This window comes from Lissotriton vulgaris, chromosome 1_2, assembly GCF_964263255.1.
Source record: "Lissotriton vulgaris chromosome 1_2, aLisVul1.2, whole genome shotgun sequence".
In the NCBI taxonomy this organism is placed as follows: Eukaryota; Metazoa; Chordata; class Amphibia; order Caudata; family Salamandridae; genus Lissotriton; species Lissotriton vulgaris.
In genome coordinates this window covers 346079550-346094201 of record NC_141686.1, presented here as the reverse complement: position 1 = coordinate 346094201, position 14652 = coordinate 346079550, and the positions used below count along the sequence as shown (strand labels likewise).

General features: G+C 45.5%; 1 protein-coding gene across 3 annotated transcripts in view; it reads right to left on the bottom strand.

The window, feature by feature from the left end:
* LOC147736741 (uncharacterized) overlaps positions 1 to 14652 on the bottom strand; it is a 252304-nt gene that overhangs the window by 22250 nt on the left and 215402 nt on the right. The window lies entirely within an intron of this gene.

The following is a 14652-nucleotide window of genomic DNA, read 5'->3' as shown; positions in this document are numbered from 1 at the left end:
AAGGAGCAAATATTTATTACACAATGTACACTTCCTGTGCCGCCCTTCAATTTTCCCTGACGGGCAGTCTAGAGTTGCCTTCGTGTTGTCGTACCTAAGCAGAGATGCAGCGTCATGGTCCTTGCTCTTCGTAACCAGAAATGACACAATCTTACGAAATTATGAAGAATTTAAAAAGGAGTTTCTTTGAATCTTCGACAGGAGAAGAATATCCCAAGCGGTAGATAACGAGCTACTTGACTTAAAACAAGGAAATCGGGACGTAGTGTCCTATCTGGCTCAGTGTAATAAACTTGTGGTGGAGACCGACTGGCCGGAAAGCAAGAGAGCGGCGGTTTTCTATCGAGGTTTGAAGGATGAGCTAAAGGATGTGTTAGCAGGAATACCAAATAGACCGACTGAGATTTCAGCATTAGTGGATCTGGTACTAGAAATAGATTTTCGACAAGGAGAAAGGAAAGGTGAGAAAAGAAAAGACTTTAGACCAACGGTTCCCAGGTTTGACAGAGTTAGGTCTGAAAATAACTGAAGATATGGCGGTGAATCGGGCCCGGAACCTATGCAGATCAGAACCATACATAGTCCCTTGTCAAAAGAAGAAAAAGAGAAAAGAAGATCTAGTAACCTGTGTATGTATTGTGGGTCGGGAGGCCATTTTGTGAGAAATTGTCGAAAGAAACCTAAAACAACTTTCGAGCCAAAGGAAAACTAATAGCACCACCTGTTGGAGGAGTTGAACAGGTGGGTGTGATTCAAGAAAAAACTCCCAAGGAACATAGATTTGCCAACACCTTGCAGTCTGCGGCACCTCATTTAATCTCAATGGAGATTAAATTCAGAGACATAGTAATGACGGAAGTTTCTGTAATGATAGATCCAGGGGCCAGAGGAAACTTTTGTGATTTGAAATTTGCCACTAAAGCAGGAATTCAATTGATTAAAAAATCCAAAAAGTGAACCAGTCAGAGCCGTTGATGGGACCAACTTGACTTCTGGTCCAATAGTGAGTCACATAGAAGTAATTCATCTTATTTCAAGTGATGGACATGAAGAAAAGATCCAATTCAACTTGATTGATGCTCCCCAATTTGAGTTGATACTTAGTCTTCTCTGACTCACCGAGCATAATCCGACGATTAATTGGAGTGCTAGAACCATAGAAATGAATTCGAATTACTGCCTGGAAAATTGTTTTGGGAATCACAAAGGAACCCAAGTGAAGGACTGGGTTTTCCTAAGACCCAGCGGTGCCAGGGATAACACCTGAAACCTTCGTGGGTTACCTGTTCCGGCGTACAAATGACAGAGACACGGGACACTTCCTTCGGCGTCAAAGATTCGAGGTTTATTTACTGCAGGGAATACAGAAGTCACGAGAAGTACATAGCATGTATGTTCAAGGAGACTGCTTCGAATTGTATCTGTGGATCGCTCCTTTTATACAGTTTTTCGTCATAAGATAACATGGCAAACAAAAGGTTGCAATCCGGTTCCCACAGTAAATTTCATAGGGGGTCGCTTTCATGTATTCAGGGCCCGGAACATAATTACAGTAACATTGCCAGTTCCCAACTGTAAAAGTACATCTTCCCACCATTAGTGCATTCCGCTCGGCTGTAAACGAATCAAGGAAGAGTCAGAAACAGGTGCAGAGGAAGACGAGGATAACAAAGAGATTGAAAAGAGTGTAAGGGGGTGCTATCAGAAAACACGATTGCAGGGATCAAAGGAGACGTGCCTAATGAATGCACAACTGAGACAATAGACCGGTACGGCAAGATGAGCCTCGAGCGGGGTCATCTGCCTTGCAGTGTCATCCCCCTCATCATAAAGACGTCCTCAAAGGAACACGTGTCTTCCGCAGGAGTTTGGGAATCCCAGGGTCACGAAGCGGACAGTGTCCGTTCGCTGGCTACTTGAGGGCAAAAAAACAAAATGGATGCCGTATCTAAAATGGAACCCGTGGGTTCAGATAAAGAAACCCACGAAACAGACAAACGGTTTAGGCTGGCACAGCGAAAATGCGTACACCCACTAAACTCGTCATTTGCGGTTCATAGATACCAGACTCGACCATATTCGGGTGGGTTGAAAACACCACTTACAATTGTCACGGAACCTCAGACGCTCCTTTTGCCCTCATGTAGGCAAGCACTAGTCGTAATCGGAATCGATCTCGATATTCATCAGACCATCCATATGTTGCTGCAACATTATTCTATCCATTAGTGCTTCCTTGGTAACAGGTGGCCGTCTTATACACGTCGTAGCACATAGGCCACATAAGGCAGGACCACACTGTACACAAAGACAACACGTGAACAGAAATGCTACAACAACCCCAATGATCATCAGTATTTTCCAACCCCACGTCGACATCAGGCCCCAAAACCACCCTAGTAGCGTCCAATCACCTACGTCCACGTGTATGGACTCGGAGATCTTATGCAACTTCGAGATGGCTTGATAGACAGTTGGAGCGTTGTCAGGAATGAAAATGCAGCAACTCGAATGGATCACCTTACACACTCCACCTCTATCTGCAAGGACAATGTCTAGAACCATACGCTTTTGTAACGTCATAAGCCTGTCCGCCTGAAGCTCTGCTGTAATGTTACCAAGGGCACTTGCAGTGATATTAGCGGTCGATTCCACCACTCGGGTCAACTGTCTCAGGTTCCTACTATTGATCATAGGTCCCCAAAACGGCAAGAAACCCTTAAAGAAGTCTCCTGCTTCTTGACCGGCAGTGTCCTCTTCGCTAACCACGCCTCTCACAACTCGGGTCTTGTGATAATCCGACCCAACAGTAAAGGTCGGCGGCAACAAATTCGCAATATAACATGTGCCTGAGAAGTCACGAGGCAACCATGTATATGCGATGTCATAACAAACAAAGTAATTACCCTTGGCAGTCAGAAGAACAGGGGAAGAGGCCGTCGGCAAAACATACGTTTCGGTACAGGCACTCCTCCCGAGCTGAGCTCGCGGGCTTCGGCCAAGACCTTTCAGGCAGAAATTACCGAGATGGGGTACGATCCAGATCGGAGACGAGCTTTTAAGCTGCCGATCACCCACTGACATGCTATACTCAGCCTCACTCAGATCTCTGTATGCTCGCACCTCTTCTTCTGGGATAAGCGATGCGTCGAAGATATCCCTATCTAAATCGGCAATCGCTCTTGCCAAAGGCTTGTGGTACGGGCCAGGACCATGATCTGCAGTGCGTGGCTCTCGATGGGGGTAGGAATCTAGTGCGCTACGAAACATTGTTTGGAATGCTCGAGCTGAACCCTGGGAACTGTAAGGAAGGACCAAGTACGGAATTCCCCTATCAGTGGTATGTGGCATTAACCCACACACCCAACAGTTCGTAGTGTTCATCACCAATGAAGGAGCTGAACGAAGGAATTGTTCATAAATTCCGCACGTCTAACCTGCTCGTGTTGGGGTAAGATGTGAAAAGAATGAGGAGAAACAGTGGAAGTAGGTTTTGGTTCAGAGGAAGGGGTAGGTGAAACAGAAGGCAATAGTGATTGTATCGCATAGTACACTCCACCCACCAGTAACGAGGAAACAGTTAGGAACAGTAGGAACACCTGAAACATAAAGCATTTGGTACGTACAACCCCATGCAGTTCGGATCTTTGCGCTTGAGTCTCTTCCACTTCCGACAACTTTGAAAATGCCATCCTCTAAAACCGTCCGCAACGTTCTTGACGCACTTCGTTCTGTGTAGCAATTGTCAATCCCCAGGAGTTTCTAGGAATCGACGGCCTCCGACCTAGTGTCAGGACCTACTAAACAGAAGGAAGTACCCGCACGGCCCTACGGTCAACCCGGATGTAAGGTTCTTTTAATCAAACAATATATACAAAATCTCCTAGCTGTGGAGAAAACACACATGTGTGGAAAAGAACTCAGAATACAAACAGAAACCACGATTATTCAAAATATTCAAGATGATAATGGGGGTAACGTGAATTTCAAAAAGGGAAAAAAGCAAAAATCATTTATTTGTCTCTGGTATTGGAACGAAGAAAATATCTGCTTCTTCCAGGACGAGTCTGCTCTTCAAACAATTGGTCGGATGATGGAACAGAGTCCTGTCGGTCAGACGATAGTTCAGGTTTTGAATTCTCCAATGACAAAGGTTCAACAGAGTTATCTGGCTGCACTGAAGTATCTCCCACAGGCTGAGCGTCACTGAACGGCACAAAGTTCGGCAAAGCTTCGGTTTCAGATGCGGCGATGCCTGTCCTCACCCACGAGTCCGCTGGTAAAGGTATCGGTACCTTTTTGGTGTGGGTGGCATGCACCCAATGCTTGCGGCCCTCCAAACGAACAGCGGTTCTCGTGGCGAGGAGCACTTGGAAGGGTCCAATAAACCTCGGCTCGAGGTTTCGCTTTCGGCCAAAATTCCTGGTAGCCACCTAGTCTCCGGGTTGGAGCTGGTGGCCTGGACCCTCCGTCTGCGCCGGCAGTGCTTCAAAGACCTGTTGATGAATTAACCTCAGTTTAGCAGTCAGATCATGAAGGTAATCAATTAGCATTGGATATTCAAGATTTGTGAATGCACTGGGTCTAGGAACCCCCCAAATATTTGCAGGACGGCCGAACACAATCTCATATGGGCTGAGCCCTACTCGAGAGTGTACAGTCGCCCTAGTTGACAGAAGAGCCAGAGGCAAAAATCGGGCCACGACAGACCAGTCGTAGCCTGAATCTTTGCGAGTTTTAGTTTTAGAGTACCATTGTACCCCTCAACCAAACCTGCTGACTGGGGATGGTTGGCGCTGTGGAATTTTTGTGTAATTCCTAGGCCCTTACACACACTCTTCATCACACTCCCCACAAACTCACTTCCGTTGTCAGACCATAAAATCCGTGGCATTCCATACCGAGGAAAGTATTCCTTCAGTAGGACTTTCGCTGTGAACAGGGCAGTATTGTCTTTGAGGGGGTAAGCTTCGATCCATTGGGAGAATGCGCAAACCACAACTAAAACGTATTTCAGGTTATTACATCGCTCCATATGGATGAAGTCCAACTGAATTACCTCAAAGGGACATGTAGGAGGAGCAAAGTGGCCAGGGGGTGTAGGAGTGCCCTTGCCCGGATTGTACATCATACATATCATGCAATTCTTGACCAATCTCTCAGCACACTTAGCGATACCATCATTCTTCCATACGGGGAACAACAACTTGCAAATACCTTTCGCGCTAATATGTGACAAACCGTGTGCCATGGTCACAACAGCTAGCACATATGCAAACGGCAACATCCACCTTTGATTCTCCGACAAATCAATCCAACAGCCATTCGCATCCAACTTTCCAGTGCTCTCCTTCCACTTGGTCTTTTCAGTCTCGGTGGCCTCATTCTGAATCGCTTTCACACTTTCAATAGTGTCCTCACACATACCAGTTTCTGCAGGCCACCTTACCGAGCTCGTCGCATACATTCTAGTTGCAAGATTTCTCGCAGTCTCCTTAGCAATCTCATCAGCAAACGCATTGCCACGACCAACATCATCCGTCACCTTACGGTGCGCACTACATTTAATAATCGCCACCTGCTTGGGCAATGTAAGTGCGTCTAAAAGATCATTCACAAGCTATCCATGCTGGATTTTCGTACCATGCGATGTCATAAAACCTCTCTCTCTCCACAATCGTCCAAAGCTATGAGCGACGCCAAAAGCATACTGGCTGTCGGTAAACACATTCACTCTCTTTCCTTTCGACAAAACACACGCTCTCGTCAAGGCAATTAACTCTGCCGCCTGTGCAGAATTCTGATTCAGTCTCGCAGTTTCCACAACCGTACTCAACGTTACCACAGCATACGCGGTCGTCACATCACCATTCGGCAACTTAAAACACGAACCGTCCACATACAAAGTACCATCGGGTTCTTCCAATGGAGTGTTTTTTAGGTCAACACAACCCTTCGTTTCTTCCTCAGTTCGCAAATAACAATCGTGTGGTGGTACCTCGTCTGATTCCATATTGATTGGCAACAGAGTCGCCGGGTTTAGGACATTGCAGCGCTTTATTTGAATGTGACTTGCCAAAAGCGTCAACTCATAACCAGACAACCTTGAAATCGTCAAGTGTTGGGTTTTCGTACGATTCAAGAGAGTATCAACTGCATGCGGAACCATCACCGTAAGCATATTATCCATGACCAATCCTGCAGATTGTCGGATGGACACCGCGGCTGCCGCTGTCGCTCTTAAACAACTCGGCAATGCTCTAGCTACTGGGTCCAAGGTCGAGGAAAAATATGCACATGGACGCTGCTTACCGCCAAATTGCTGCGTCAAAACACTCAACGCACAACCTTCCCTCTCGTGAACGTATAATGTAAACGGCTTACTGTAGTCAGGAGTACCTAACACAGGGGCCGAACACAACGCATCACGCAGTTCAGAAAAACTTTTCTGACACTCTTCCGTCCATGGCAAAGCAGTTGGAACATCCTTGCACGTGAGGGCTATCAATGGTTTCGCTAGCAATGAAAAATTTGGAATCCATTGCCTGCAGTATGACGTGATACCTAGAAAGGCACGCACATCTCTCTGAGTTGTTGGCACAGTCATCCGAGCGATCGCTGCAATTCTCTCTGGGGTCAACCTTCTTCCCTCCTTTGACAATAAGTGACCTAGATAGGTTACTTCTTGGCAACAATATTGCAGTTTAGAAGGTGACACCTTGTGATGTAAGTCACAGAGATGTTGCAACAAAGACACCGTAGCAGTCTTGCAAATTTCTCGTGTGTCCGCAGCCACCAATAAGTCGTCAACATATTGGATCAAGGCCGCACCAGCCGGTAACACAAACGCATCAAGTTGACTCTTCAGGGCTTGGCTGTATATCGATGGACTCTCACAATAGCCCTGAGGAGCGCATTTAAACCTAAAGTTGCGGCCACCTAAAGAGAAACCGAAGAGGTCCCTGCTCTCCTCAGCAATCGGAATGCTAAAGAAAGCATTCTTCAGATCGATCACTGAGAACCAGGACGCAGATGCTGGAATCAGAGCCAGTAAAGCCGTAATGTCAGGCACCACAGGGAACTGAGGAACCACAATTTTATTCACCTCCCGTAAATCAATGACAAAACGATAAACAGGAGGCTTAGATGGATCAGTGCGTTTCAGAATGGGTAGCACAGGGCTATTACACATGTTTACCCGAGTCTCCTCGATAACATCTTTCTCGATCAAGTCATAGATGATCGCCAACAACGCTCGCTCACCATCAAGGGAGATACGATACTGGGGAATACGTGGTAATCGCACATTTGATTTCAATTGGACAACATAAGGGGAGATGTCAAGCAGGCCCACGTCATTGGGATCTGTTGCCCACAAAGATGCAGGAAGAGAACTCAATTCCGGTGGGAGCTTATCAACTGACAAGTACATGGGAGAGATTACTCTCCCACCCAATGTAAGCTTTACTCCCGCAGGAGAACAATACAAAGTTGCATACAAACGTTTCAAAAAATCCAGGCCCAAAAGATTTTCACCACAACCAGTAGTCAAAATCAAAGGAGCTTTCAGCTCGCGAGGCCCGATTGTGAGGGGCAGAGGGCGAGAAACCGGATTGCTAACAGGGGCGCCAGAGAATCCAACGGAAACATTTGTTAAGCCAGACAAAGGTGCGCCAGGGAGTTTTGAATACATAATGGAACTTTTCGCTGCACCAGTGTCCAACAGAAAAGGCTCAACTACGCCCGATGTGGCAACTGCGACGTAAGGCCCTCTCTGATCAACCGGAACTGATACTACTCCCTCTCTTTGTCTATGGCTGTCCTAGTAATTACCGTCATCAGTACCCTGCTCGATGTAAAAATCGTCCACATTGTACTGTGCGGATCTACCTAACGATGACCCACGATGATCGAAACAATTATTGGAATCAGAGGAATTGTTAGAACGCTCATTTTGATTCTGAGTAACACCACGACCTCTACCTCGCGAAGTCTGTTGAGGACCACTACGACCTCCTCTAGACGAATTGCCATTATTGCGATCGCGCAAAACCGGACAATCAAATTTCAAATGACCCTCACCTCTACAATAGGCACACTGATTGTACCCAAGCATAGATCTCTGCGAAGGAGAGTCATTTCGCGACTGTGACCTAGCTGACTGCGGTTGCGATCTATTCCGCTGCTGAGAATCATTTTGATTCGAGCGCGGAGGATATGCTTGTTGCAACAAAACCTTCGTTTTGAGCTCTTTTGTCTTTTTATCTGCACGATCTTTTTCCTCCTTTTCTCTATTTTCATAATATTGAGCCATGGCCAATATCTGAGCAGAAGTAGAAACAGCCCATGCACTTTCTGAATTTCTTAATTTGTTGCTAAGTTCGGGCAACAAATTCGACACAAATGTATCCACAAACAATCTCTGGCCTCCCTCAGTGCCCATATCTTGACCACTATGATCGATGAATGCCTCCTCAAATCTCGTAAAGAAATCAGAGACACTCTAGTCCTTCTTTTGCTTACAAGCAGACAATTTATCCCAGTTAATTTTCATTGCTGGCATAAGTGTCTTCATCAATGTAATAATTCTCTGAGGCAAAGCCATAATTAACTGCTCAGGCTTAGCCCCACCAACCTGCTAACCGTCCGCGGCTGTAAGTGCAGCCCAATCACCACCTAATTCAGCTGCATGATCTTCATGACGTCTTTTCGCCCATACCGGTTGCGGTACAACATTGCCGAACAACAAGTCGATGTCGGCAAGATTCATTATCGTAGCATCCACTAGTTGGGACAATTCTTTATAGTACCCTGCAGGATTTTTGCGTGGGTCAGGCAAAGATTGCTTTACCTGCAAAACTTCCGATCGCTTCCATGGGAGGTGTATCCAAACTCTCTGAAAGTGTGGCAGGACCGGAGTAGCAGCACCAGGGTTACCTGGCATATACACTGGTGGAACTTCACGCATGGGAAACTGACCAGGCGTCGCCATCCATTCCTCATGTTCGTCTTTAAACAATGCACGAGGTATTAGAGTGGGACGAAAAGATAGTAGATGCTCGACAGCACGTCGAACATTACTACCCACAATCATACCACTCGAAAACTGAAGCTGAAGTTCAGTTACAGCGGCCATTACATCATCTGCCGCGTCAACTGATATTTCATCACGTAAGAATTTGAATATTTCTTCAAACACGAATCTCTGTGTTGGCTCATTAAATTGGGAGAAAGTATCAACAACTATGCGTGGAGGATTCTTAAGGGGATACCTAATCCAATTTTTCGCCATTTTGGATAGCGTATCACGTTCCCTACCACCAGGAAGCTGACTTCGTCTTTGGGGAGCATCAGAATCAGCAGACCCAAGAATTGGTCCAAGAGGAGAGTAAAAGTTAGCAACAATATTAGGAATACGTCGCCGAACAGACGGGGAAGAGGAGAGAAGTAAAGGGGTAACAACAGGAGGACCAAAAACAGAAGGAGCAGGAGCAGTAGGAGTAACCACTATAGTGGAAGTAGCGGGAACAGTAGCTTGAGAAGGTATAGACGGTGGAGCAGTGGGGACAGTGGCAGGTAGAGGAATAGGGACAGAAGGGTTCGCAAAGACCGGACCAGCGACAGGCTGATTAACAGCTGCCGGAACAGCAGGTTGAGGAACAGGGGGAACCACGGGAACTGCGATATCCTGTGCATATGGAGGTGGCGACTTCAGTAGATAGGACAACAAAGGGTCCTCTACTGCTTCCTCCCCCTTCTTATCCATACCAGTCGGTAAAGCGGGATACCATTTATCCACTGTCATACGTTGTAATCTATCAAAAATTTCCTTTTCCTTCTCTTCTTTGTCTCGCTGAAACTGCTCTGCATTTCTCATCGTTGTAACGATACCTTCTCTCTTATTACGTTTAAGCTGCTTGATTTCCTTCTGCTTGGCTTCTTTACGCCACAACCGAAAGGAATCAAACATGGCCGGCCTTGCTTTCTTTTGAAACAATCTAGCTTCAAGATTATCTAAAATCGGGGTCTCAAAACTACCGTGCGGTGGCCAACTAAGGACACCGTCATCTTTAGTGTAACGAACCCAACAATCATTGAATGTGATGGGACCCACACCATGGCGACTATATAATTCATAAATTGGGGTTCCAACTGGAGGTATCGGACATGAGTCCTCCAATCGGGAATGCGCACCACAACCTCTAAAGCAGCTAAACAAAGTACTACGGCCAGGCATCGTGCACACTAACCGAGTTTCACAAACGTCAAGGGTTATTGGATTACAATGTCCCCGCAAAAATGCAAAAACCCTCGGTTTTTGGCGACTGCAGACGTCAAATAGAACAACTAAGAACAAAATACGAAGAACCACAAATGCAATGGAACCATGCAACAACTAAGCACCCACAAAAACTAAGGATTCTGGGAGCGACCCACAAATACTTAACTCAAAGAACAATGGCGTCACCAGGAATGCCCGTCAATCGTCTCGCTGTACCAAGGACTACGCCAGGCGCCAAAACAGGTCGACAGTCAGGGCATCGGTCCGTCGCAGCCGTCAGGAGGCGGGGATCTTCGCGGGAAAAGTCTTCGGGCCACTTGTTTCGACAACAGGATCGATGAAGCGGGGTGCACCTTCCCTCGGAGATTTCACACGAAGTTCCTCACGATCGTCGGGCTTTGGACCGGTACCGCTGATGTCGCCCCACTAGGGGCGCCAACTGAAGGACTGGGTTTTCCTAAGACCCAGCGGTGCCAGGGATAACACCTGAAACCTTCGTGGGTTACCTGTTCCAGCGTACAAATGACAGACACGGGACACTTCCTTCGGCGTCAAAGATTCGAGGTTTATTTACTGCAGGGAATACAGAAGTCACGAGAAGTACATAGCATGTATGCTCAAGGAGACTGCTTTGAATTTAATCTGTGGATCGCTCCTTTTATACAGTTTTTCGTCATAAGATAACATGGCAAACAAAAGGTTACAATCCGGTTCCCACAGTAAATTTCATAGGGGGTCGCTTTCATGTATTCAGGGCCCGGAACATAATTACAGTAACATTGCCAGTTCCCAACTGTAAAAGTACATCTTCCCACCATTAGTGCATTCCGCTCGGCTGTAAACGAATCAGGGAAGAGTCAGAAACAGGTGCAGAGGAAGACTAGGATAACAAACAGATTGAAAAGAGTGTAAGGGGGTGCTATCAGAAAACACGATTGCAGGGATCAAAGGAGACGTGCCTAATGAATGCACAACTGAGACAATAGACCGGTACGGCAAGATGAGCCTCGAGCGGGGTCATCTGCCTTGCAGTGTCATCCCCCTCATCATAAAGACGTCCTCAAAGGAACACGTGTCTTCCGCAGGAGTTTGGGAATCCCAGGGTCACGAAGCGGACAGTGTCCGTTCGCTGGCTACTTGAGGGCAAGAAACAAAATGGATGCTGTATCTAAAATGGAACCCGTTGGTTCAGATAAAGAAACCCACGAAACAGACAAACGGTTTAGGCTAGCACAGCGAAAATGCGTACACCCACTAAACTCGTCATTTGCGGTTCATAGATACCAGACTCGACCATATTCGGGCGGGTTGAAAACACCACTTACAATTGTCACGGAACCTCACAAGAATCAAACCCAGCTTATTCTTTGTGCCAAACCGGAGAGTCAATATGTGTCATCGACGTTCAGGACATACAAGAAGAGTATAAGGAATTTGAAGAAATATTTAATGAAGTGGAATCAGAACAACTTCCTCCCCACCGAGTTTACGATTGCAAAATTGAAATAGAACCTGGCTCTAACCTAACCTGCAGTAGAGTGTACGCTTTAACGGAAAAAGAACACCAACACCTAAAGGAGTACTTGGACAAGTACTTAGCCAATGGATTTATTCGACCCTCACAATCCCCTGTATCGTCGCCCCTATTTTTTGTGCCAAAAAAGGAAGGTGATTTGAGAACGTGTATCGACTACCGAGCCATAAACAAGATTACCAAGAAGAACCGGTATCCATTGCCCCTTATTTCAGTCTTGCTGAATCAGGTTAAAGGAGCTCAGATATTCACCAAACTGGATCTGAGAGGAGCCTACCATCTGGTTAGAATGCGTGAAGGCGATGAATGGAAGACAGCCTTTAGGACGAGATTTGGATTGTTCGAATACCAGGTCATGCCCTATGGGTTGTGCAACACCCCGGCTGCCTTCCAACATTTTATAAATGACGTCCTGAAGGAGTACATAGATCAATGTGCAATAGTATACATTGACAACATCCTTATTTATTCCTCTGATATGGAAAAACATCAAGATCAAGTCAAGGGGGTTCTACAAAAATTAAAAGACAATCGACTATTTGTGAAACTAGAAAAATGTGCGTTCAATGTGTCCAAAGTAGAATTTCTGGGTTTTGTCATTTCACCTAATGGAATACTTGTGAACAAACAGAAAATTGAAGCAGTGATCAGTTGGAAGTCCCCAGCAAGTGTCAAAGAAGTTCAGAGCTTTATAGGGTTCGCAAACTTCTATCGACGAATCATCAGCGAATTTTCACGAAAGATTTTACCGCTCACCAAGCTGCTGAAAAAAGGAATTCAGTTTGAATGGTCAAAGGAAGCTGAAGAAGCCTTTAATGCATTGAAGCAGGATTTCACTTCGGCCCCGATTCTACAACATCCGGATCCCTCTGAACCTGTCTACGTGGAGACTGATGCCTCGGATCAAGCTGTAGGAGTTCTATCTCAACGGAGCAAGGTAACGGGGCAACTACATCCAGTCGCCTACAGATCAAGAAAACTGAACTCTGCTGAAATTAATTATACCATCACCGAGAAGGAATTATTGGCAATAAAAGATGCCTTTAAGGAATGGCGACATTATCTCATGGGAGCACAGCATCAAGTGACAGTGTTTACGGACCATCGTAATCTGAAATTTTTGAGGAAAGCCAGAACACTTACCCCTAGACAGTTGAGATGGTCATTGTATTTTGTGGATTACTACTTCATAATCACCTACAGACCAGGAACACAAAACGGGAAAGCAGATGCCCTATCTCGGATAGATACGGAGAATCAAAAAACTCCCTTGGAAAATCAATCTATCATTCCAAGTGACAAGATAATTGGAGCCACTACTTCAGTCAATCTTGAAAAAAGTATCTCAGAAGTGATGGATTTGAAAGCCATGCAAAACTGGGTGAAAGGAAAAGAAGGCAGAAGAATCGTTCGTCAATTGCAATATTTTCAGGAAACCTTATTTATACCCACCAAGTAGTTACAGCGACAAATTATGCAAAGAATGTCATGATGCTAAATAGGCAGGACACAAGGGAGAGGCGAAGACAAAGGAACTAATCAAAAGACACTATTGGTGGCCAGAAATGTCTAAAGAAATTGAAGATTATGTAAAGACTTGTGAAATTTGCGCTCAGGGAAAATCTGAACGGCAGGCATTGAAAAGGGCTGTTTCAGCCATTGCCCACTCCACCCTAGCCCTGGCACCCCGTAACATTAGATCTTATCACAGACTTACCACTTAGTCAAGGTTACAACACCATTTTAGTCGTAGTTGATTTTCTCACCAAAATGACACACTTCACCGCTTTAAACGGGGTCCCGAATGCTAAACAGTTAGCTACCCATTTTAGTTCTGAAATTGTGAAGATACATGGGATACCAACAATTATAATCTCTGACAGGGGAACACAATTCCTTTCCCATTTCTGTTCATTAGGTTCTGAAGTGATATTTTCCACCAGTTATCACCCAGAGACTGATGGCCAGACTGAGAGGGTAAATCAGGAGTTAGAGCAGTATTTAAGATTATTTCTTTTAAAGAAAGAAGGGAATTGGTCAGATTATTTGTAGGCAGCGGAGTTTGCCCACAATAATGCCATAAATGTGTCCACAGGTTACTCACCATTCTACATGAATTATGGTAGACACCCGAACTCAACTATCAGACAAACCGATATATCAGTCCCAGCAGTTGAGGAAATAGTGTCCCATTTAGAGCAGATTCATCAGAGTGCAAAAGAAAACCTAGAACTGGCAAAGGACAAGTATAAAACTTATGCTGACAGAAAGAGACGGGAGGGTCCTCCAATTGAAATAGGGGACCGAGTCTGGCTAAGTACCAAGAATCTGAGATTAAAAGGAAACCGAAAATTCCAACCTAGGTTCATTGGTCCTTATCCAGTGGAGGAAAAGATAAATTAAGTAACTTATCGAGTTACGCTGCCCTCCACGTTTCCTTGTTGAAGAAAGCCCCGGCTAATTTATGGGAATCATTGTCTCCTAAACCAGTTCAATTAGAAACAGGAATCGAGTTTGAGGTAAAAGAAATTCTAGATTCAAAATGGTCTAAAGGACAATTGTATTATCTGGTGGGATTGGAAAGGATATGGCCCTGAGGAGTGATCTTGGGGAAAAAGATGAAGATGTCCATGCTCCCAGGTTAATAAGATTATTTTATCAACAATTTCCTACCAAGACGGAAGGAATCTACCTTGTTGGAGGGTACTGTCAGAACCCTACAAACCCAGGTGGCGTCAATTACACACAAGAGGCCTTGGGGCAGAAGAATTAGACTGGCTACGGGTTCCTGGTCTGATCTGATGCGAAATCGGCATTCCAAGATGGCCGCCTATTT